Here is a 24,291-nt window from a genome sequence, read left to right as displayed (position 1 = left end):
GTTGAATAGATAAAGTAAAAAAAGTTAATTTAATGATATCTATAACAAATACTACCAACAACAACATGTTATATTTAAAATAAAATTATAATCTACAAATAAGAAAAAATAATTAAACAAACTTACTTTTAAAATTCCTCACACATTTCGTGTAATGATAATTCCCCTCACTTCACATGAGATAATATTGTTTTGAAAAGTTTTTCATCATTCACTCCTTGCAATGCTCTCCAAGGTGTGATAGTCATATCTTCTGGAAGCAGCTTGATTTCAGGACTTGATTTACTCATGCTACATATCAATGGTTTAGACCTTTTTACCTTCTGTTTTTTAATGCCAATGTTCTCCCACATGCTAAAAATATCATTAATAAATTCCCATATCTCTTTAGTTCTAAATTCCAACTAGAAAATGTTATCAATGCCTTTAAATGTATCATAATTTACTTTGTCACCTTTTGAATTGATTTTTTCCTCAATTTGATAGCCTATTTGGATGCAACATTCCTTCCTAAATTTTAGGCTAAACATATTGACTTATCAAATTCTTCTTTGTTGGGAACTTAAACATGATCAATAAGAAGCACATAATCAACCATATGAGCATATGGATTGTACATCATCAATGTCTTCAAGTTGTGAACTTGCAGGTGGTGTGGCTTTCTAATTTAATATTTAAATTGTCCTTCACTTGGCTTATAGATTTATCTAACATTAAGTTGAAATGTATGACCACCCTCAATTAAGTTTGTCTTTGTCAAGTTATGTTGAATGACATTTTGTTTTGTTTTAATAATGCCATCTTCTAAATCATCTCCTGGTGTAATGAATTCCCTACTTTCTTTTGAATTTTCACTAGGATCTTCAATGCTAGCCTTGACTTTTTGAGAATTATCAAATTTTATTTTCTTCCTTCTCTTTTTTTGTAGATAAGTAACATCCTCATCATCAACTAGAAAATATACATTCTTGGGTATTTTTACTTTTGTTATTTTATGGATCTTCTCCTTTCTAACATCAGTTCTAATCTCATCTTCAATAATGGAAACATATTCTTCAGCTTCAATTTCAACTTCCTCCTCTTCAAAAGAAACATTTCTAGATTTGCTAGATTTATCCACTATAGGAATTCTTTCTTGATCCCTTGGATGTAGTTTTGTAGTATCTTGAAACACCTTTTTTTTCTTATTTTCCATATCTTTTTCTGACCATGAGTAGAAACTTTTTACAACATTCATAATATATTGCTCTATAAAATAAATTCCTCCCAACATAATTGAAATATTTTCAATAAAAAAATTTCAAACAAAATATCATATGTCAATAAAAACTTTGTAAAAAATATAACGATATAGTACAATAATGAAAAACATATAAATACAAATAACAATACTTATGATATCTTGTGCAATCTCATTTATGATTTGTTTACACATATTTGTAGATTCATCTCTTGTGTCATACATTGACAATGCAAACTGATATCTAATATTGTCATGTGACTTGGGTGGTTTTGTAAGTACATAAACAACTTTAGTATCCATTATCAAACACATGTCTAGAATTTTTCTCAGCACCTCATAACTTCCACTCTCATTAGGGATATCTACATATAAATATATCTGTAGATTTTTTTCACCTTCTCTGTTTTTCACAAACCATATATGTTATGTATGCTTCACTTCTTGTGATTTATTCCAATAAGAAATAGACTTCTTATCCTTTGACGGACTTGATATATTTGTAGTTATTGACTGAGGTTTAGTTCATTTAACAGTATCTTTTGATTGTCCACCTCTAGTTTTAGTAGTATTTGGTCCAAAACGATTCACATAAATCTTCCTTGATGCCATTTTCCTGAAAAAATATACACATATATATAAATCAGTAAATTACAAGAAAACCAATAACTTAAGTAAACAAACAAAACAAAACAAGCTCAAAAGATGAAAAAGGACCAGAAAAATGCACATCGACCCCCATGATAAGTTGGATGTTAGATTCATACATGGAACATAAAAAAACATCCGTTCCTAAGAAAAGTATTATTTATTTTTTCATTTGTACCTAGTCCTTTAGTAGGCCCCCTACTAGGGGGTCGTTGTGCCATCGTGTTGTGCCGTGCCTGGCCCTGGGCCTATACACCTTGGGAAAGATGTAAATGGCCCCATGGCTTGCCCGAGGGCTGATTCCCAGAATCGGCCCCAGGGTAGGCTGGAGGAGCGATTCAAAGAATTGCCCATGGTAAGTTAGGGGGGTGATTCTTAGAATTCCCCCCTAGGATGATTCCCAAAATCACCCCCCACAAACCAAGGGGCAATTCTAGGAATTGCCCCCTGGCTTGCTAAGGGTCATTCTCAAAGTCGCCCCTTGGGTCGATTCCTAGAATCACCCCTAGTAGGCCAAGGGGTGATTCCCAGAATCGCCACTGATAGGCTAAGGAGATGATTCCTAAAATCACCCCCTTAGCCTGCGGGGGCAATTCTACAAACCGCCCCACTAACCTGCCAAGGGTGATTCTGAGATTCAGCTCCGTGGCCTTCCGAGGGCGATTCTAGGATTCGGCCTAGTGGGTCGATTCGAAAACAAAAAAGACCAAAAACTAGCACACCGACCCCCATGATAAGCTAGATGATAGATTCATACACGGAACAAAAAAAATCCATTCCTTACAAAAAAAAATATTTTTCATTTATCCTCGATCACTCCGTAAGTCCCCTAGTAGGGGCTCGTTGTGCCTTAGTGTCGTGTCGCACCTGGTCATGGGCTTGCCCGCCCTAGAAAAAACACAAAATGGCCCCATGGCCTACTTGAGGGCCAACTCCTAGAATCCACCCTTGGTAGGTTAGGGGGTTGATTCCAAGAATCTCCTCTGGCAGGCTAGGGGGACGATTCTCATAATCACCCCCAAGGAACAATTCTCACAATCGCCCCCTAGGGATGATTCCTAGAATCACCCCATAGGGTCGATTCCCAGAATCAACCCCAGGGCCAATTTCCTGAGTCGTCCCCGAGGGCCAATTCCCAGAATCAACCCCGAGGGCTAATTTCTTGAATCATCCCCGAGGGCTAATTTCTTGAATCATCCCTGAGGGCCAATTCCCAAAATCACCCCCATAATCGATTCTTGAATCGCTCCGAGGGTCGATTCCTAGAATCGCCCCCCTGGGCCCATTCCAAGAATTCACCCCCTCGGTTGATTCCCATAATTGCCCCCAACACACAAGGGGAGCAATTCCAAAAATCACCCCTCGCAGGCTAGGGAGGCAATTCACAAAATCGCCCCCCGACCTGCTGGGGGTAATTCTAGGAATCGGCCCACTAAAAGGCCAAGGGTTTGATTCTAGGAATCAGCCCAAGGGACCGATTCTGAGAAACACCACCGGCAAGCCAAGGGAGCGATTCTAGGAATCATCCCAAGGGGGTGAGTCTGAGAATCGCCCCTAGTAGGCAAGGGGGGTTATTCTCAGAATCTCCCTCCTAGCCTGTAGTGCTCAATTCTAGCAATCGCCCCCTTGGCAGGCAAGGTAGTCAATTCCCAGAATCAGCCCCTTGGCAAGCGAGGGTGTCGATTTTGAGAATCACCCCCTAGCACGTTTTGCCCTAGACGGGTAGGCTCATAGTCATGCATGCCTACTTACGTGTAGTTTCTGTAGGCGGGCTCACCCTACTAGGGGCTTGCCCACACATGTGATGGCAATGTGACTCACATTGTTGTGTCATAGGCAGGCATGCCCATAGTCATGCCAAGCCATGGAGGTGCCCGCCCATGGTATGACATAGTGCTACACACCGTCGTGTCATGGGTGGGAACACCCACCCACTTGTAGTCCTATGGGAAGGCATGCCCCTTGGTGGGCATGCCCGCCTGGAGCATGGTGGACTGTAGCATGTCACCATTTTGTGGGCATACCCGCTCGCAGCATGGCAGCGTGCATCATGGCATCATGACGCAGGCATGCACACCCATAGCTGAACACGCTCTCCCATAAGCACAGGTGTTTGGCCAAGCATGCCTGACTGAGCGCTTTCTCGCTATGAGTAAAATGAAAAACGACCCGCTCACTTGCATATGGGTTGATTCCTGAAATCATCCCTCGACTAACCAGGGGGTTGATTCTTAGAATCAATCCACTGGCCTACGAGGGGTTTGATTTAGAATCACCTCCCTTGCCTGCCAAGGGCGATTCTCAAAGTCACCCCCTATGCTGAATCTCATAATCACCCCCCTAGGCTGATTCTCAGAATCGCCCCCGGCATGCCAGGGAATCGCTCCCATGGGCTAATTCTGGGAATCACCCCTTGGAAAATTCTCACAATCAGCCCCTTGGCTTACGAGGGGGCCAATTCCTAAAATCGCCCCCATCGGTCGATTCTCAAAATTGGCCCCCTCTCCTGGCATGGGATCGATTCCAAGAATTGTCCCTGACAGGCCACGAGGGGCGATTCCCAAAATCGCCCTCGGTATGCCAAGGGGGCGATTCCCAGAATCACCCCTTGGCCTATCGTGGGTGATTCAAGGAATCATCTCCTTGGCAGGCAGGGAGTCTGATTCTGAGAACCACCCCCGGCAAGCGAAGGGGGCGATTCTAAAAATCGCTCTCGGGGGATTCTCAGAGTTAGCCCCCTATCCTACTTGGTGCGATATCAGGAATCAGCCCCCTAGTAGGTTAGGGGGTATATTCTGAGAGTTGGTTAGGGGAGAAATTCCCAGAATCACCCCCATGGCCTATTGGGAATGATTATGGGAAAATATCCCCAGGGTAAGCTAGCGGGTCGTTTTGCGTTTTGCCCAGGGTAGGCAGGCGCATAGCCACGAGGAGGCACGCCAGCGGCCAAGTCTGTCCAACCACAGGCATATGCCTATGGGCAGGGGCGCCCAGTGATGGGCCTGCCCACCTTAGACAAAACGAAAAACGTACCCCTAGCCTACCTGGGGGCCGATTCGCAAAATTGGCCCCCTGGCTTGCGAGGGGGATGATTCTCATAATCGATCAGGTGGCTTGTGACAAGGGCGATTCTAGGAATCGGCCCCCTCACATGCTAAGATGTTGATTTTGAGAATCGACCCCCTAGCCTACTAGGGATCAATTCTATGCATCAACCCCCAAGCAAGCTAGGGATACGTTTTTCCTAGGACAGGTAGGCCCACGTTTAAGCATGCCCGCCTATAAGCATGTGCCTATGGATGGGCAGACCCATGGCTAGGAATGCCTGCCAGAGGTGATTCTCATAGTTGCCCCCCTCAACTTATTCATGGAATCACCCCCATGGCCTATCGAGGATGATTTTGAGAATCATCCCCTATGAGGCCAAGGTATCAATTGTGAGAATCATCGGAGGGGAGATTCCTAGAATGGCCCCCATGGCCTCCCTGTGGTGATCCTCTGAATCGGCCCCCTAGTAGACCGGGGGTGATTCTAAGAATTGGCCCAGGGGGCAATTCTGAGAATTGTCCCCTTGTCTTGTTGGGGATGATTCTGGGAATTGGGCCCATGGTCTGCGAGGGGTTGACTTGGGAAATCAGTCCCCAGATACTCCAGGGGACGTTTTTGCATTTTTCCCAAGGCAGGCAGGCCCATAGTTGGGAGCACTCGCCCATAGGTAGTTCCTATGGGTAGACACGCAATCGGTGAGCCTGCCTAGGGGCCCGAGGGCCCTCGGCTATAGGTTGGTGGAGTTACGTGTAGCATTACCCACCTAGGACCAAGGGACCAAGGGGTCGTGGCCCTAGGTGGGCAGCGCTGCGTGAACCTAGATCGGCGGAGCTTCACATAGCTCCTCCCACCTAGGGTCACGACCCTTCGCCCCCTCGGCGGGATCAATCTGATTCCAAGATTCAAATTGAGCCCGCTAAAGGCCTCGGAGAGCACAATTTCTTTTATTTATTTTTTTAATTTGCTTCTATAATAGTTATCATTTTTTTTTGTTTTATTGGTTTTATTTAAAATTTTAATTGAGTTTTTTGTTATTTTAATTGTTTGTATATTAAAATTTTATTTTATTTTTGTAATGTTTTTTCATTTTTTTTTTTAAGTTGTTTATTTGTTTTTTGAATTTTTATTTTAATTTTTTTATTAAGTTTATTTTTTTCTCTAATTGTCCAATGATGTATCTTTTGATCGAGTCAGTTGGCTCTACATCAAAATGATTCTTATCCATCTGGGGTTCCCACATCAGTTCATTACATGGATTATGGCCTGCATCACCTCCCCCACCTACAGTATTCTGATTAACGGTGCTGCATCACACTTCTTCCACCCAGAGAGAGGACTCCGACAGGGTTGTCCTCTATCCCCCCTGCTTTTCCTTCTGGTTATGGAAGCCCTTAGTCGTCTCATCATCTCTGCAAAAAGGGAAGGAACCATCAGAGGACTCAAAATCACAGAGGATTGCTGTCTCACTCATCTACTATTTGTTGATGATGTCCTTATTCTCCTCGATGGCAATGTACAGGACACATCTACCTTCAACATGATCTTAAAATTGTTCGCACATGCCACCGGGATGGAGGTCAATCGGGAAAAAACTACCATCACAATGGTGGGCACCACTGTAAATGAATCCTTCTCAGCCAGACAAGCATTTCCATACTCCACACAGCCCCTGGATCGGGGACTTAAATATCTCGGCTACTGGCTAAAACCTACTAACCAAAAAATAACTGATTGGGTTTGGTTGGTATCCAAAGTGGACAAAAGAATATCATGCTGGTGCTTCAGATATCTCTCTAGAGCTGGAAGACTAACACTGGTCAAATTAGTCTTAGAAGCAACCTCGGTCTTTTGGATGGCACTCGCTTGGATCCCCCGGAATATCCTTGCAAAGATTCAGAGACTCTGCAACAGATATCTGTGGGCGGGAAATGAAGAGAAACGCACTTTCGCATGGATTGGCTAGAACAAGATTGCTATGCCAAAAAAATGGGGCGGTTGGGGGTTGAAGGATCTTGCATCCTTTGCCAGTGCACTGGCAGCAAATATGGGCTGGGCCCTGCTGACTATTCATAGTCTATGGACTGATATCACTTACCATAAATACATCTGGCCCCTAAACACTATCGATTGGGCTAGGCTCCCCAGCTGGAACAAAGTTGGCATCTCCTCTATTTGGAAAGTCGTCCTGCACTCACTTCCTCTCATCAGAAATAATATTGTATGGTGTATAAGGAATGGAAGGAGTGCCTGTTTAGGCATAGATCCCTGGAGCGGCTGTGGGGGGAGACATCGGCTCCCACAAGACTTGGTAGATTTGCTCTCTGCTCAGAACATAAGGATGATTGCACAGGTGGCAGACCAAGAGGGATCCGATTTATTCCATCAGTCATGGAAATCTACCACACAGCTAGGCCTCTCGCCAAGATGGCACATAACCTGGCAAGAATATTGTGTTGCGCTCTCAGAATCTCATATCAGAATAGTGGAGGGACCAGATGAACTCATCTGGCATCTAGCAGAAAGTGGGATATATACTCCAAAAGAGGGCTACAAACAAATCATCATACAGAGGAAACCGGAGGTATTGGATCGATGGTGGCATCAAATCTGGAAGTTAGCCGCGTCACCAAGATCAAAGCTATTTACTTGGTGTGTCCTACGGAATAGAATACCCTCTGCAGAAAACCTTATGCACCGGGCTATATATGGGCCTTCGAGATGTGTGCTTTGCAAATCCGACATCGAATCCACAGAACACCTATTCTTGCGCTGCATAACAGTTTAGCAACTGTGGAAAAACATTAAACCATTCATACACTTCGCAGGGGAATGGAATGGTACAAATCTTATAAACACCTGGGTAGAATGGTGTAGCGCAAACAAGGCCACGAAGGCTGTGAACTTGCCCATCATAGTAAACTAGTCTATCTGGAGGTTCAGGAATAAATTGACCTTCGAAGACCGAGAGCCACACTGGCCTCTCATAGAAGCTGGCATTATCACTGCATACAATGAACTTTCAGAGCCGCCACCCCCAAAACAGGGCTGTCTCAACCCTCCTCCAAATACCGATCAAGATACCCCTTGGGCATTCTTTGATGGTGCAGCAAATGCACAAAGTTGCGGAGGGGGCATCATCCTTCACAAAACCGCGAACCATTACTACCACATCAAAGCGGGACTGGGTGCCGGAACAAATAATTATGCTGAGCTCATTTCCCTTCGTCATCTGCTACACTTTGCTTTAAGTCATCACTGCACAAGCATTAACATTTTTGGAGATTCTCAGATTGTCACAAATTGGATCAATAGAACATCTACATGTCACTTGCACGCACTAAATGTCATACTTGATGAAGTGTTTCAGTTCAAGGAAGCTTTTAACCAAATACATGTATCTCATATCTACAGGGAACATAACCAGGACGCTGATAAAATTTCCAAGGAGGCTGCGTTGATGGAGAATGGAGTATGGGAAATCACAGAGTTTTTGGCACAGCAGGAGCGGAAATTTTACCACCGCCCATATATAGACCCGACTTATCCTACAGCGGGTCTACAGGCGACATAATATACTCACAGTTTTTGACTGCAGTTTTTAGAAACAAAAAGAACACTATGTGAAATTTTTGTATAGACTGAAGGATGCAAATATAGCATCAAATTTTGTACAGCATACAGAGACCTGTTAACAGAAAAACAAACAGTTCATAGATAAGAAATTTTTTTGAAAATGTATAGGCAAACAGTGAATCAAGGCATATGCTTAAAGAGCATCTACATATGTAATCTTTCATATTTAATGAAATATTACGGATTTTTCCAGTGGAAAAAATTGTCCAATGATGTATTTTTTATTTTGTTTCTTTCATCATGTTTTTCAAAAATATGTTTTTGTTATATATATATATATATATATATATATATATATATATATATATATATATATATATCTTATAAGCTTGGTAGGACCCTCCGATTTTTGAGTTTTTACATGCCTATTGTTCACCTCACTACGGGGGGAGGGTAACACAAGATTCGAATCCAAGATCTCCGGTTTGGTGAGACTTCATTCCACGGCCATCACCAGCTACCCTAAGCGGACATTATGTATATATCTATATATATATATATATATATATATATATATATATATAATGTCCGCAGAGAAAATCAATTTCCTCAAACTTGAAATCGTGTTGGTGTGTGAAAGAAGCTGCCAGTTGAGTTGCTGTGTGAAAGACGCTGATGAGTAAGGCTGCCGTTGTAAGTTGGTGAGTGTGAAATAGTGTTGCTATCGGTTGTAGTCACTGTAAAATTGAGCAGTGGTTTTCATCTTATTTCGGTTGGGCTCAGCCCATGCATTTCAAAGCCCTTTGCGGTGGTAACATCCTTTTAAATTAAAGCCCTTTGTTTTATATGCCTTTTATGATTAAAATGGAGCACATTAAGGTCGTGGATGCGGCGTAGTGGTAAAGGCGGCCTCGTCATGACGGACCGGTCTTGTGTTCGATCCCGAGTAAGGTCGTAGCTCGTCGTGCGAGTAGTAACCGAACCGGGCCAAGCCCACTACCTTTTGTACAGTGATGTGTGGTTTGACGGTAAGTCACATGGGCGAAGCCCGGGCAGACTGAAGTTCAAAGTCACATGGGCGCAGCCCGGGCAGACCGAAGTTCAAATTTCATTGAGTACAATGACCTGCTATGGTGGCACCTAGAGGGGCGGATGGGCGGATTCCCCTTTCCCGTGAGTTTGCTCTTGCTAAAATCATAGGAACTTAATATACCCGACTTGCAGGTGGTTGGTTATGCTCTTGGTGTTATAGTGGCAACTATGAGGTTTGATCCTTGGTCTCCCATAGATTAGGCCTGGCAGTTACCGATTCACCATGTGGTTAAAAAAAACAAAAAATGGAGCACATCATTTTTTGAGATTGATGTTATAAAGTGTAATGAGAGAAGGGTGATACGAGCTTTTATAACTTGCTTTGAAATGACATTGGGAAGAGGAGAGAAACTATTGTGTGATTTAATGAGAGAGAAGGTTTTCATAAGGAAAAAAAAGATAAGTGGTTTGAGGATTATTAAAAATAAAAAGGAGTTTTTTTGAAGTGAAGTTTAATATAAGGAGATTTTATTCTTTTTATGTGAAAAATTTATGAAATTTTATGAGGATTTTTTGAGATCACTTTCCATGTGGTGAATTTGGATGCATTTGGATTTAGATTTTGTGGCATTTTGTTGATTGGAGAAAGTTTTTTTTCTTATCATACCAAATTTGTTGGCTGATACTTATTTGAATGAATCCACCAAAACTAATGGAGAAAATTATATTAAATTGGAAATTCAAGTTGTTTACTATTTTAGAAGGTTATAATTTGTGGTCCATTGTGAGTGGAGATGGGCCAAAACCCACTATTGTAACTTCTATTCTAGATTGGGAAAAACGAGATAGGAAAGCAAAGGTGTTATTGCTTATGTCCTTAAAGGACAACATTATCCCTCATATCATAGATTGCAAGACATCAAAGGAAACCTGGGATATGTTGAAGGGTTTGTATGAAACAACAAATACAAATAGGATCTTGTTTTTGAAGGCTAAGCTTTTATCTCTAAAAATGGAAGCAAATGAAAATATAAGCAATTTCATATCTCATGTCAAAGGTTTAAGTGATAAGTTAGGAGATATTGGTGAAAAGGTGTCTAGTACTGACTTAGTCACCATTACATTAAATGGCTTAGTGCAAGATTATCAAATTTTTGTTTCAAGTCTTTGAGCTAGATAAAAGCCCCCTACATTTGATGAATTGACAGGAATTTTTCTACAAGAGGACGAAAGGATGAAGAACTTTAACTTGGGCTCTAGTAGTTCAGATTTGGTGTTGGTAGCCAAGGGCAAACATCCATACAGAGGAAAGCCATGGGACAGGAACAAAGGAGGCAAGTTTCAAGAAAAACAGAAAGGTATGACACAGTCTAAGTTTCTAATGAATGATAAGAGAAATGATTATTGTTATTATTGTGGCAAACCCCAGCATCATTCTAAAGATTGCTATAAAAGGAAATATAATGATTCTATGCAAAGAAACAGAAGGCATAATGGAAATTTTGTGGACAAAGACACCTCAATCAATGATGGATTTAAAAACCTTAAATTGTTTATTTCTGGTGTTGCATTGTCAGTGGAAAATGATGATATGAATGATTGGTTCATTGATTCTGGTGCATCACTCCATATGTCTTGTAATAAGGAGTGGTTTGATGAATATTATGAAAACATTGATGGAACATATGTTTATCTAGGAGATAATAGATCACTTAAAGTTCAAGGTTATGGAGTAATAGGTGTGAATTTGCCTAATGGACAAGAGAGAGAGATCCATAATGTGATGTATGTTCTTGGTATAAAAAAGAATTTAATTTCTGTTTCTCTTACTGTTGACCAAGATTTGGAGGTGGAATTTGTTAAGTCATAGTGTTTAGTGAAAGACATTCAAGATCACTACAAGGTTCTTGCCACAAGTACTTGGAGGCTTGTATAAGTTGGATGTGACCAGGAAAAGTCATTCAATATTGGCATCTACAACAATATCAACAGTAGAGTTATGGCATCAAAGGTATGGACATATAAATCACAATGACTTAATGCTACTTCAAAGGAGCATAATGGTTGAAGGTCTTCCTCACTTGAAGAATGATCATGTTGAATGTGAAGCATGTGTAATTGGCAAGCAACATAGGGAGGAATTTCCTATACATAAAGAAGAAAGGCAAAGGGAGATACTTGAATTAATTCATACTAATGTATGTAGATCTATTAAAAATAGATCTATTGTTGGAGCATGTTATTTTCTTATTTTTTTGGATGATATATCCAGATCTACATGGGTTTATTTCATAAGAACGAAGAGTAATGTTTTTTAGTACTTTAAAGAGTTTAAGAGTATGGTGGAAAAACAAACTGGAAATTGCAATGAAATTGTGTGGACTGATAAGGGGGGAGAATATAAATCAAGAGAATTTAATCAATATTGTAAAAGCAATGGGATTCTACAACAATTTACAATACCACATACACCTCAGCAAAATGGAGTTGTTGAGACAAAAAACAGAACACTAGTTGAATCTGCACGTAGTATGCTTCAAGGTAAAAATATTTCTAATGGTTTTTGGGCTGAATCTATTGATACTGTCGTTTATTTAAAATAGGAGTCCAACGAAAAGTTTAGAGCTTAAAACACCTTTTGAAGCATTTTATGGGTACAAACCACAAGTGAGTCATTTAAGAGTTTTTGGTTGCAAGGCATTTGCTCATATTCCAAAAGATGAAAGAAGAAAACTTGATGCAAAGTCAATTAAGTGCATATTTATTGGTTATTGTGATTATCAGAAAGCATACAAGTTGTTTGACCCTAGTACTCATAAATTGCTTGCAAGTAGGGATGTGGTGTTTCATAAGAATGAAAATGAAGGTGATAAAAAAAATGATACTCATGTATGGCATGATACTCATGATTATGTCAAATTAGATACAAGTGTTAAACAAGAACAAGAACAAGCACAAGAATAGGTACAAGTTCAAGAGAAAGTTGTATGAAGTAGTCATGACACTCCAAGAAGAGGAGAGGAGACTCCACAAAGTAGAAAGAAACATGAAAGAAGTAAAAATCCAAGAAGTTCATCATGTCAAAGTGAGGTACCTATAAGGTATAAATATTATGCATTAATGTCTCTTGCTATGAATTTTGTATAACCTGCAAGCTATGAGGAAGCTAAAGAATATGAAGAATGGAGAGATGCAATGAATGAAGAATATGACTCTATAATGAAGAATCACACATGGGAATTAACATAATTTCATAAAAACAAAGCTCCCATAAGATGCAAATGGCTGTAGAAATCCAAGTTTAATGTTGATGGAAGTATTGATAAGCATAAAGCTATATTGGTTGCAAAAGGATATTCACAAAAGGAGGGAATTGATTATGAAGATACTTTTGCACTTGTAGCTAAATTGAGCACAATTAGAATCATGATTGCATTAGCAACAAAATATAATTGGAAAATGCATTATTTAGATGTCAAATCTGCATTTTTGAATGGTGAGTTAAAAGAAGAAGTTTATTTGGTTTAGCCTGAAGGGTTTGTAAAACATGGGCAGGAGCATCTGGCTTGCAAGTTAAAGAAAGCTTTATATGTTTTGAAACAAGCACCAAGATCTTGGTATGTGAAAATTGATTCTTTCTTTTATAAGAAAGGTTTTATGAGAAGCAAAAATGATCCTAACTTGTACATCAAGGAATATGAAGGTGGGAATGTTGCTTTAGTATCTGTATATGTTGATGATCTTATCATAACAGGAAATGCATGCAAGTTTATTGAAGACATTAAAATTTAGTTGTCACATGTATTTGAGATGAAGGATCTTGGTGAATTGCATTATTGTTTAGGTCTTGAAGTTTGGAGGGAATCTGGTAAGACATTAATCACACAAAGAAAATATACAAGGGAAATCCTTGAAAGGTTCAATTTGATTGAATGTAAGGAAATATCTACTCCTTTAGAACAGAATGTCATATTGTGCAGTAATGATGGAACCAAAGAGGTGAATGGAACCTTGTATCGTCAACTGGTGGGAAGTCTAAACTATCTCACCACTACCAGGCCAAATATATCATATTATGTCAGCATACTTAGTCAGTTCATGGCTAAGCCTTGTGAAAGCCACTAGAAAGCAGCAAAGAAAGTCCTTCGCTATCTAAAAGGAACACTTAATTTTGGTATTATGTATATTGATGAATTTGATGTTGAGTTGTTAGGTTATTCTGATTCTGACTAGGCTATAAATCTTGATGATAGGAATCTTACTACTCGATACTTGTTCAATTTCAGTTCAGGACCAATATCATGGAGCAATAAGAAATATCCAACTGTTTCCTTGTCATTCACTGAAGCTGAGTATAAAGTATTATGAAATGCTACCTATGAAGCAATATGGCTTAGAAGGATACTTGAAGATGTTGGAGAAACACAACAAGCACCTACAGTAATCGTATGTGACAATCAAAGCACTATCAAATTGGAAAACAATCTTATATATCATGCAATGACAAAACACATTGACACACAACATCATTTTGTAGGAGAAAAAGTGCAATCAAAAGAAATTGACTGATCATGTTGTAATACAAATGAAAATGTGGCTGACATATTCACCAAGCCTCTTGGAAAGGCTAAATTTGAAATGTGTAGAAGTAAGTTATGCGTTGTAGAAAATCCAAATTATGTTGTAAGCTTAGTTGAGACTTAGACCAACACACAAGTTAATATGTAGGTCTTGATTAAGGGGAGGTGTCAGGTATTAATCACGAATGACACCGCTCACTGTTCAAACGACACCGATCATTGTTCAGCAATCAACGTAATCAGTAGATAATAAATATCATTTGGTGCAGCTATTGCTCATCTCTAGCTAAATATGTCTATAAATTGCATTGTTTAGTGATGAAAGAAACAAGTTTTGAGTTTCAACTATGTTCTCTGTTAATCATGACTTCTTAAATTGAGATAAGATGAAAGGTAGAGTGGATTGAAAAATAAAATACAAAGATAATGATTTGGAAGAGGTGCCCCTGCAAGTTCATAAGTGATGGGAGAACATTATTGGAGATAAATCTCTTGAAAAAAATGATTATAGTGGTAAGATGGTATTGTTGCTAGATCTCTGGGCCCTAAACTTTAAGCAAGATGATAGGGCATTGGTTTTCTGCCAAAAAAGGCTAAGTACATTAGATCTTATTGAGTCATTCCTCACAAAATTACCTTGGGTTGGAAAGAAATATCAATACTACAGGCAAGGTAAAGAATGGTATGTTGGAGAAATTAATTCCAACCACTTTCTATGGGTCATAAAAGTCAATCAAGGTGTCAAGGTGTTATAGTCAATTTGAATTTAGACTAATTTAGACTAGTTGGATTGAGTTGCACTTGAGTTCTAGTTTAGTCATTAATTATTATTGTTTTCTAAGTAATCTACTTAACTATTGATAACATGGTATCAGACATGGGTCTCCATAAGACACTTTAAGAATAGTTGAGAGAAGGGGGTGAGACTGCATAAGATTCTTTGAAAAAATAGTGGAGAATGCATGAGAAAACTGGCAATGCCTAACAAAAGTGAAAGAAAAGTAACCTCGAGATTTGTAACAAGATCGCATCCCATTCGCGCTAGAAGAGAAAAGAGCATGAGAAGCCTCTTCTATTTTAAAAAGTCATCATTCCTATTGCAAGAAAGACCACTGCTAAAAATTCATTAAATGGCAAGAAGTAGTTAGAAGTTTGCATTGAATTCTGCTAAGCAACAACGTTATAACGCCCAAATAAAGTTTATGTAAATTTTTGTTTTTGCTTTAATTAACATGGAGAAACATAAAAATGTCCACAAGTGGGTTAGCCATAATTTCTCCTCGTTAAAGATCAAAAAGTGAGAATTTTTCAAAGTTAAAATCCGCCACGAAATTTGAACCATGAGTGAACATTTTTCCCCTCGAAATCTCAAGCGAAGAGAGCCCGCCAGAGATCGTTCAAATGTTGGGAAGGCCGCGAAGGTAAATCGTAGCCCTCTTTCCTTATGAGATATCATGAGGTCAAAATTTTATGAAATGTAGTTATGTAATGTGCATTGGTTCTTATGAAATGAGCCTATGATAAAAGTCAACTTCATGTTACTGGTGTGAAATTCCATTTTAATGGCATGTCTTTTTGAAAAGGGGGGAAAGTAATTTGAAGTGGCATACTTGAATGTCTCGATTATGTTCATATCCATGAGCATGTGGATATCCATGAGCATATTCTTTATTTAAGAAAAAATTTCCAATCATCTTATTGACCCTCCTTTGTCATAAGTTGAACCCTGAACAAAAATTTGGGTTCAATTGAAATTTGAAAATAAATTTGAGAGTTAGTTATGACTTTTAATTCAAATCTAGAGGGGTAAGCTGCAGTGATTCGTAAGAGAAACAAAGGTTTTTTTTTTAAAGTGGAAATCATTATCAAGAGTGTTCAACCTATATGTGAAGCATAGGCTAGGTAGCTATGGAAAAAACGAAGAGGTTGAGAAAGTTGAAGAAACAACAAGATTTTTTTCAGGTCTATTTGAAAGGTTGGAAGACAAAAGGTAAAAGAATTCCTTCATATTGAAATGCATAAAAGAATGTGTAGATAACAACATTCTTCCCCTCATTGCAGATGTAAAGAAAACCAAGAAAGCCTAGGATATCCTTGAGATGCGTTTTGGTGTAAGGGATAGTAATCAAGTTGAATATGAAGAGTTTGGTAAATGCCACTTGAAAGTGGATGACATTTATGATGGTTTGTTACTAGAAGCAGAGAAATATCACATAAATTCTTGTGAATGGCACTATGATCAGACACAAGTTGATGATTATTGTGAAGAATTTGCTAAAGAAGTTGAAAAAGAGCACATAGATGTTCCTAAATCTCACTGTGCATAGACACAAGTGGATGAAAATCAAGTGATTCCAATGGTAGATCTTTCTCATGACAATGAAAATGTCATTGGAGTATCCATTGGTATGATAAATTCAATAATTAAAATCACTAATTCTAGTTTTGATGAAGAACAATTAGCCGGAGGTGTGGTTGAAGATGATGCAACAAAAAAATCATATTGACATGATGTTATTTGGTGAGAGAAGCCCACTTGAGTCTGAAAACCAAGTGGAAGACAACTTGTTTGAAGCAACACAGTTTAGTAAAGAAGTGGAAGTAGAAAAGGAAAAGAAGGAAGCACAACAATAGAAAGCTATCATTACAGAGCGGAAATAACAAAATCAATGTGGTTCTACAAATATTTGTAAACTTAACCTTGATTTTGAATTTCCATAAGTCACCAATCAGGATGGAGCAACAAAATTGGAAGAAGAATTAACATTCCTTGAAGCATGGCTTGTAATACCATGTTTTGATAAAGTATGCATAAATGTTGTAGAAATGAATGTTGAAGATAGCATGGATAATGAAAACAATAATAAAATTTCCATATTTTGGAGTTTTGAAGAGACACAATTCTATTCTATTCTTATGTTGCAGAAAATTGATGAGAAGAATATTTAGTATCGAAAGCACAGTACAGAAAATGACATGTGGTAGCAGTCCCCATACAAGTCAATTTTGGAAGAAATTTAGGACATGTTTAAATAGCCTATAACAATGGAAGATTTACACCAGCAAATGAAGAATTTGAATTTTGAAGCCTACAACAAAAAAAGGTTAAAAACATTTAGAGGATATAGGATTTGGAAAAAGAAAAAAGGAAATCCATGTCATGTCAAAATTGTAAGCCTGGTTGAGACTTAAACCATCAGGTATCTTAATTTATATTTTTTTGTGGTTGTAATTAGGGGGGAGTGTTGGAGAAACTAATTCCAACCACCTACTAGGCATCATAAAGCTCAATCTAGGTGTCATAGTCAGTTTTAATTTAGTCCAGTTTAGTTGAGTTACACTTGAGTTCCAGTTCAATCATTAATTATTGTTGTGTCCAATGTAATCTATTTAATTTTTTATAATATTGAGAAGATCACTTTCCTCCACTTTTTTCATTTTTTAACATGGTGCAATATTGATGGACACACTAGTGTCGCCCAAAGGAAAAATATAGTAGAGAAAATTAGTAATCCTTCAAATAAAAAAGGTTTGGTGTGTTTTAATATCAACTAGAGATGGATCATTGGGTATAAATCTTCCAATAACTAATCAGGTCATAATTACTGATGGTTCCTGGAATCCAACACATGATCTTCATGCTCTTTTTCTTGTCTGAATATTTGGATAGAAAAATCATGTTTATGCTTATCTCTTGGATATTTATGGAAAAATGAAGGAAAAAATATATAAGTAGCAGGTAGCCAAGGAGGGTCTTGCAACAGGAGTTATCGATAAGCAACAAGTTCACAGTTCCATGACTAAAGTAGCAGTTTTACTTCTATTCAATCTTAACGGTAATGACAATGTTGCCAATAATTTCGATGGAGAGAAAGACACATCTAGAGAATACAACAGAAGCACCGGTTAATTATAATGAAAATACATCAATTGATATGCTCAGTTCCTCACCAAACTATCTCCTTTTATGAATGCGTCACTTAAAGATCATTACTCAAGTTGGATTTCCAATTATCATGAACATGAGACTATTCTCCAGGGGAATCAAGATGAAATACTTTCCAAATAAGAGTAAGATATGGCATGGGAAAAATTTTGAAAGTTCATGGAATTAAAAAATATCAAGTATTCCATGGAAAGCTCTAATGTTAAGTTGTTCCAACTAACAAATCAACATGTTGAAAAAAACACCAGAAATTATGACTTAAATCTGGGACAAGCCACAGTGACAAATTTGAGTAAAAGGAATCCTGTTATGACCAAAATTTGAATAGTGGTGACAAAGTTATAGTATAAAGCATAAATTAGAAATCTAATAACATGGTTCATCCTATGGAGTAGAGATGGCACAACAATGACATTGTCCCAATATGAATTAGAAATGTAATAATAATAGTCATGCAAATCCCATGCTTCATAGTGAAGTGAAGCTCCCAGATAAAGTTACACATGATGATTATGGTAAAGAGATTAGTTAGGAACACTTGGTCAAAGGAGGCAATAGCAAGTAGTTCATGTTCCCCTCTAAAGCTTTTTTATAAATGTTCCCACATCCTGTAAAAATATTATATTATATTTTTCATGATAGCATGTATTCGTATGCAGTTAAGGATATTTCAAGTGGTTCTATATTTTATAGGAATTATAATTATGGAATTTCTCTATTTGTTTCTATAAAAAAAAAAAAAAAAAACTTATCGGAATTTATGAAATGAAAGCATTATATTAATGACAAAAATTAACAAGCATTCTTGACTCAGACTTATCCAAAAACACAATAGAACATAGATATAAACATAAACACAGAGATGTGTTAGAAATAAAACTTCATTTCATTAACATGAGAGAGCTAAAGTATGCTTGCATACAAAATGGAAATAAACTAGCTCAAGCGATGGTAGCTTATCTCTAAGAAGATATGTGGTCGCTACATGCCTCTAAACTATGTTACAATGAGTCTCAAGGGCCTTTTTATTTTGAACAGAAAAGGGAAACCCTAAACAAACAAACAAAAACCTAACCCTAGGAGATGGAAAGCCAAGAGTTTGTGGGCGCCATTGGAGTTGGTTGGGCAACCAACTTGTTGGGGTCTTAACTTAGCCATATCATCTTTGTTTTGTGTGTATGATACCTTGTTAGAAATATATCTCTGAGTACTACAAGATTTTCTTTTGTAGGCTTGCGGTGGACCTGAAAAAAAATCCCATTTAGAGGGTTAAAATAGCTCTGGAAGTTCAGGACCCGAAAAACTGCGAAAAATTGTAAATGCTGCTATAATGAAGGAAATTGATGAAATAGGCTAGGCTCTACATGGAATAGGAGGGTGCCCACCAATATCCACCTAGATTAATTCCCCACAACATCCATGTGAAATAGTAGGCTTTTTCCATGATATGAGTAATTCCCAACTACGTGCCCACAACTAGTCCTAGAAGGTGTTTTCCTAAGATTGGACACTAAGGTTACCTTCGTCCCACAAGGGAAATTGAGTCTTTAGCTTCTTGGTGATCAACCATGACACAAAATTCCCTACCATGAGTTCGACATCCTTAAGGAGAACCGCTCACGCTATGATCTAGCCTAACCCCCTTTAAATCGATTTTCTCACGTGCTCCGACTTTAGACTGTGGTATGGTGAAGGATTTTAAGCTCCCTAATATGTCAAATTTGCATGTATTAATGTAATAAATCAATGGATGTTATTGGAAGCCTATCCAACTTATCTTACACCTAACTACAAACATTGTTTGGCCCTGGTGCCTATGTGGGCTTAATCTATGTGAGTTAAGTTATTAAGGTCGATTGCTTCAAGTATTGGCTTGGCAGTGTTAACCAAACTCACATCCGCTTAGGGTGTGCATGTGTGAAAAATGTGTCAAGTGGATTATTTAATCAAGCATGTTTTGATTATGTTAATGATGTTAAAAATAAAGTGCATTACCTATAAATAATACTAAAAATGGAGAGTAAATAGATAGCATAGTGAACCACACAACTTCCCACACAAGAATACAATCAAGCAACAAAAGAAAAGAGGGAAAAATAAACTCAAGGATGCACAAAATAGTCAAAAGATCTAATGACTTAGGGACTCATCTAAAGGCAAAATTTTGTTGAAAATGGAGTATAAAACCAGCAGAAAACTGAGGTGAAAATGTTAGAAAAAGACAGGCAAGAAGCTTTAAAAGTAAGGATACACAAGGGGATCCTAAGGGGAAAGGAAACATAAGACTCTAAATGGAGTAAATTGTTTTAAAATCTATCTCAAAATATTGATAAACAGAGGACAAAAAACTCAAAAATAGTGGCTAAAAATGCTATACACTAGACTTCTCAACTTAGTAATTATCTTCCTAAATGATGGAGGTGTACTCTAAAACTTAGGGGGGATTTCCTTCCTCAATGAGAAACTACTAAGTGGATCCAATCCTACAGCTAACTCAAGAAATAATAGAAACCCTTCTTGGCATGCATCAACAATCTTGGCAAAAATAAAAATAAAAATGAATTGTTTTTTGAAAAAATTTCGAGTGCAGAAACGACCTGAAAAGTGCATTGGGTGTAGTTTCTAGGCCAAAATTGTGCTATGTTACCACTTCTCTTGCTCGACATATTTGACCCAGATTCTATTGTCTCTTACTTGGTTGGTACCTGTGACTTATGGAAATATGTGAAACCCCAAAAAAATGAAATTTTTTCCAGAAAATAGAAGAGATATAAAAATAGGAATTGAGAGTACTAAATTTTTTGAAGAAACAATGAAAATAGTTGAACCAACAATCATCAATGTTCTGAATTACTACACTTTGGATTCGTCATTTGTGAGTATGAAAATTATTAGTATGTGTACCAAAAATGCTTCACTTAAGCCACTTGTGACTAGTGACCCTAACAATAGAATATGGTTGTCTATTCTTCAGATCTATAAGAAAAAACGAATAAAAACCCTGCAACACAACATATATTGCAAACATAAACATAAAACAACAAGGAAATAAAGTGAAATCATCATTTAAGGAATTGATCAAATAATAACTTTATTAAAACACTTGATGAAGAGGAATTACAACATGGGTCTACATTTCCCTTTTCATGGGATGGGTCCTTTTCTTGTCCTTGTGCTTCAACAACGTGTTTCTCTCTCAACTTGCAATGGGCAGAAAACAAAAAGATGGCTTGAAATCAAGTGGGAGCTCAAATGTAAGGATACAATAGTGGTGATGATAAAAATGGTCATGGTGAAGAATGAATAGGAAATACTTTATTTATAACAAATTATTGAGCCAAATTAAGTATTAGAAAATAATAAAATATTATTGACTAAATCAAAATCTAGTTGTTTAGAATATTTTATTTCAAAATGGTCAAATATATTTATTTAGAAAGTGGTTGAAGTAATTAAGAAATAAAATTGATTTATCAATCACTTTGTGAGAATTAAGAAAGACATAGCTATTAAATAGTTGTTTAATAATTATCACATAAGGAAAACATGGAATAAATCAGGAATAATAAATAAATAGTAATTTATTTAATTATTCCAAGGTGATTAAGTCAAAGATAATTACAATAGAGAAAATTAAATAAATAATGGTTTATTCAATTATTCTCATTATGGTTTTGAACTTTAATAAGAAAATAATGGACAGTAAATAAATAGCATAGTGAAACACACAACCCCCACCAAAAGAAGGAAATCAAGCAGGAAAAGAAAAGAGGGAAAACAAGAAACTCAAGGATGCACCAAATGGCCAAAATATTTAACATCTAAGGGACTCGGATCTAAAGGAAAACGTCTATTGAAAATGGAGCAGAAAACTAGCTAGAAACAAAGGTGAAAATGTTGGAAAAAGACACGAAAAAAATTCTAAAAGAAAATATACATAAGGGGGTCCTAAGGGGGGAAGGAAACACAAGACTCTAAAGGGAGTAAAGTGTTTTAAAAACATATCTAAAAGGACTACAAAACAGTGGAAAAAACACTGAAAAATAGTGGCTGAAAATGTTGTACACTGGACTCCTCAACTTAGTGATTCTCCTCCTAAATGATGGAGGTGTACTCTAAATCCTCTGGGGATTTTTCCTTCCTCAATGAGAAACTCTTAAGTGGATCTAGGCCTAGAGGTGACTCAAGAAGTAATAGAAACGCTTCCCAACACACATTCAACAATTTTAGAAAAACCGATAAAATTTGAAAAAAAAATCTAAAACTTGCAGTGTAAAAATGACCTGAAAAGTGTGTTGGGTGCAATTTATGGGATGAAAAGTGCATTGGCTACAGTTTCTAGGACAAAAATATTGTTATGTTCTCTCTTCTCTCACTCAGCAGATCTGACGCAGATTGTGTTGTTTGTTGCTCAACTGGTACCTGTGAACTATCAAAAGACGTGAAACCCCCCAAAAAAAGAAAAATTTTCTAGACAATAGAATAGATCTAAAAATAGAAATTGGGAGGAATAAAAATTCTGAAGAAACACTAAAAATCGTTAAACCAATTTTCACCAAGATTTTGAATTAATACACCAGTGAAGTCGTCACTTGTTAGTATTAAAATCCTTAGTATGTGTACCAAATGCTTCACTTAAGTCACTGGTGACTAGTGACCCTAACAACAGAATATTGTTTTCTATGCTTCAGAACTGCAATAAAAGATGAAGAAAAAACCTACAACACAATAGGTCTTGCAAACATAAACATATAACAACAGGTCTTGAAAGATCTACCCATGGTCTGCAGACCATGGGATTGTATAAATAGAGCAAGGTTGTAAGTGTAGAAAGAGGGTAATCAAAGAAAGAAAATAGAAGGATAGAAGCACTCAATCGAAGTGTAAATTGTGTCTTTGGGTCGTAGAGTAGGAGAAGGCTCTGCAGCTGAGTGCACAGAGGCCTAGTAGTCTGCAGCTGAGTGTGCAGACCCCTACAACTAAGTGCGCAGGGTAGGTCAAGTATGTAACCGTTGGAAGCATCAATAAAGATAAGTTTTATGATATTTCTGTGTATCTTTTCCTGTTTTAGGTATTATTTGGTATGAATTGCAAGTTTATTGTTTATTTGCTACGTGAACTCATATGAATGTGACATATAAATAAATATAACATAAGGCATCCATTTATGTGAAGGTAATTAATCGGTATAAGAAGATAAGTAAGATCTTGAGTGTGACTTAGCGAAATAGTGCAGGGTGCTGTTCCAGTGGCGCAGAAGCCCCACAACCCCTGGTTATGGCTGCGCGTAGGCGAGTATATCAAGGCATGAGGAACAGGGAAGTGCGCGAAGTAGCTTGCATGAAGGGACTAACAGTTGGACCCAATCAAACCCTCAGACATCTTAAAGGTGCAGAAACCTAGTTCAAGCACCCCCCATACTACTTCGGGTGAGACCTCAGTCCACGCTCTACGAACTATTGCCGAAAGGGCCAGTAATATAGGGATTTGTTTGGCTAGATAACTTTGAAAGTGGGTCAGGCCCCCATAAGCCAACAAATGGTTCTGTCCAGGACTGCGATTTTCATAGAGATGTCTGATGTCGTATCGCTGGAATCAAACTAAGAAAGGAATTGAGGATTGGTTGGATAAGAAGATTCACGATTTCGCGGCACAGGAGAATAGGAATCTATGACTATCAAAAGAAGAGTGGTTATACTGCTACTTATACACAGAGATCCACGAAATTTCTTCGCATCCTTCCCTACTGAGCTATATGAGTGGATCGTGAAGCTAGCAGATAGCCAAGGAAGGTGCAAGCTCGACAGACCTATTGTGTGGACCCCAGAATTGGTGCGTAGATTGGAAGCATCGAAGGATAAGATCATGTGCGTTGTTGATCACTAGATCAATCGAATTATATAAGGATTTATCATTGAGTTCGCAGTAGATACTTCAATCAGCTTTAGTGAGGTAGAGCGACACTTCCTCAAAGGACTGTGAGATAAGTACGTTAAGTCTTTGAACACCTGGATTAAAATGCTACTGTGTGAAAAGTGGGTTATGTGAATAAATTGATGTTTGGGGCTATGTGAAGTGGGAGAATCTAAAAAAATGAAGGTAGTGTAGAACTAGAAACTATCCCCTTGATTTCACCTTTGTAAGGGGACGGGGAAGAGCTCGTGAAATTCTCACCAAGAAGTGTGATCAATTTGATAAGGCAGAGGATTTTGTGCATACCACCC

At 37.9% G+C, this 24,291-nt stretch overlaps 1 pseudogene; it reads left to right on the top strand.

Annotated features, from left to right (window-relative positions):
* The window catches only part of LOC149215065 (protein CHROMATIN REMODELING 20-like), a 35,272-nt pseudogene extending 16,881 nt beyond the window's left edge, over positions 1-18,391 (top strand).
* Positions 18,392-24,291: the final 5,900 nt, after the last annotated feature.

Source organism: Pinus tabuliformis, chromosome 1_1, assembly GCF_031772625.1.
Source record: "Pinus tabuliformis cultivar Carrire ecotype Pingquan chromosome 1_1, CPIR1, whole genome shotgun sequence".
NCBI classification, from domain to species: Eukaryota; Viridiplantae; Streptophyta; class Pinopsida; order Pinales; family Pinaceae; genus Pinus; species Pinus tabuliformis.
This window is presented reverse-complemented; position numbering and strand designations above follow the sequence as displayed.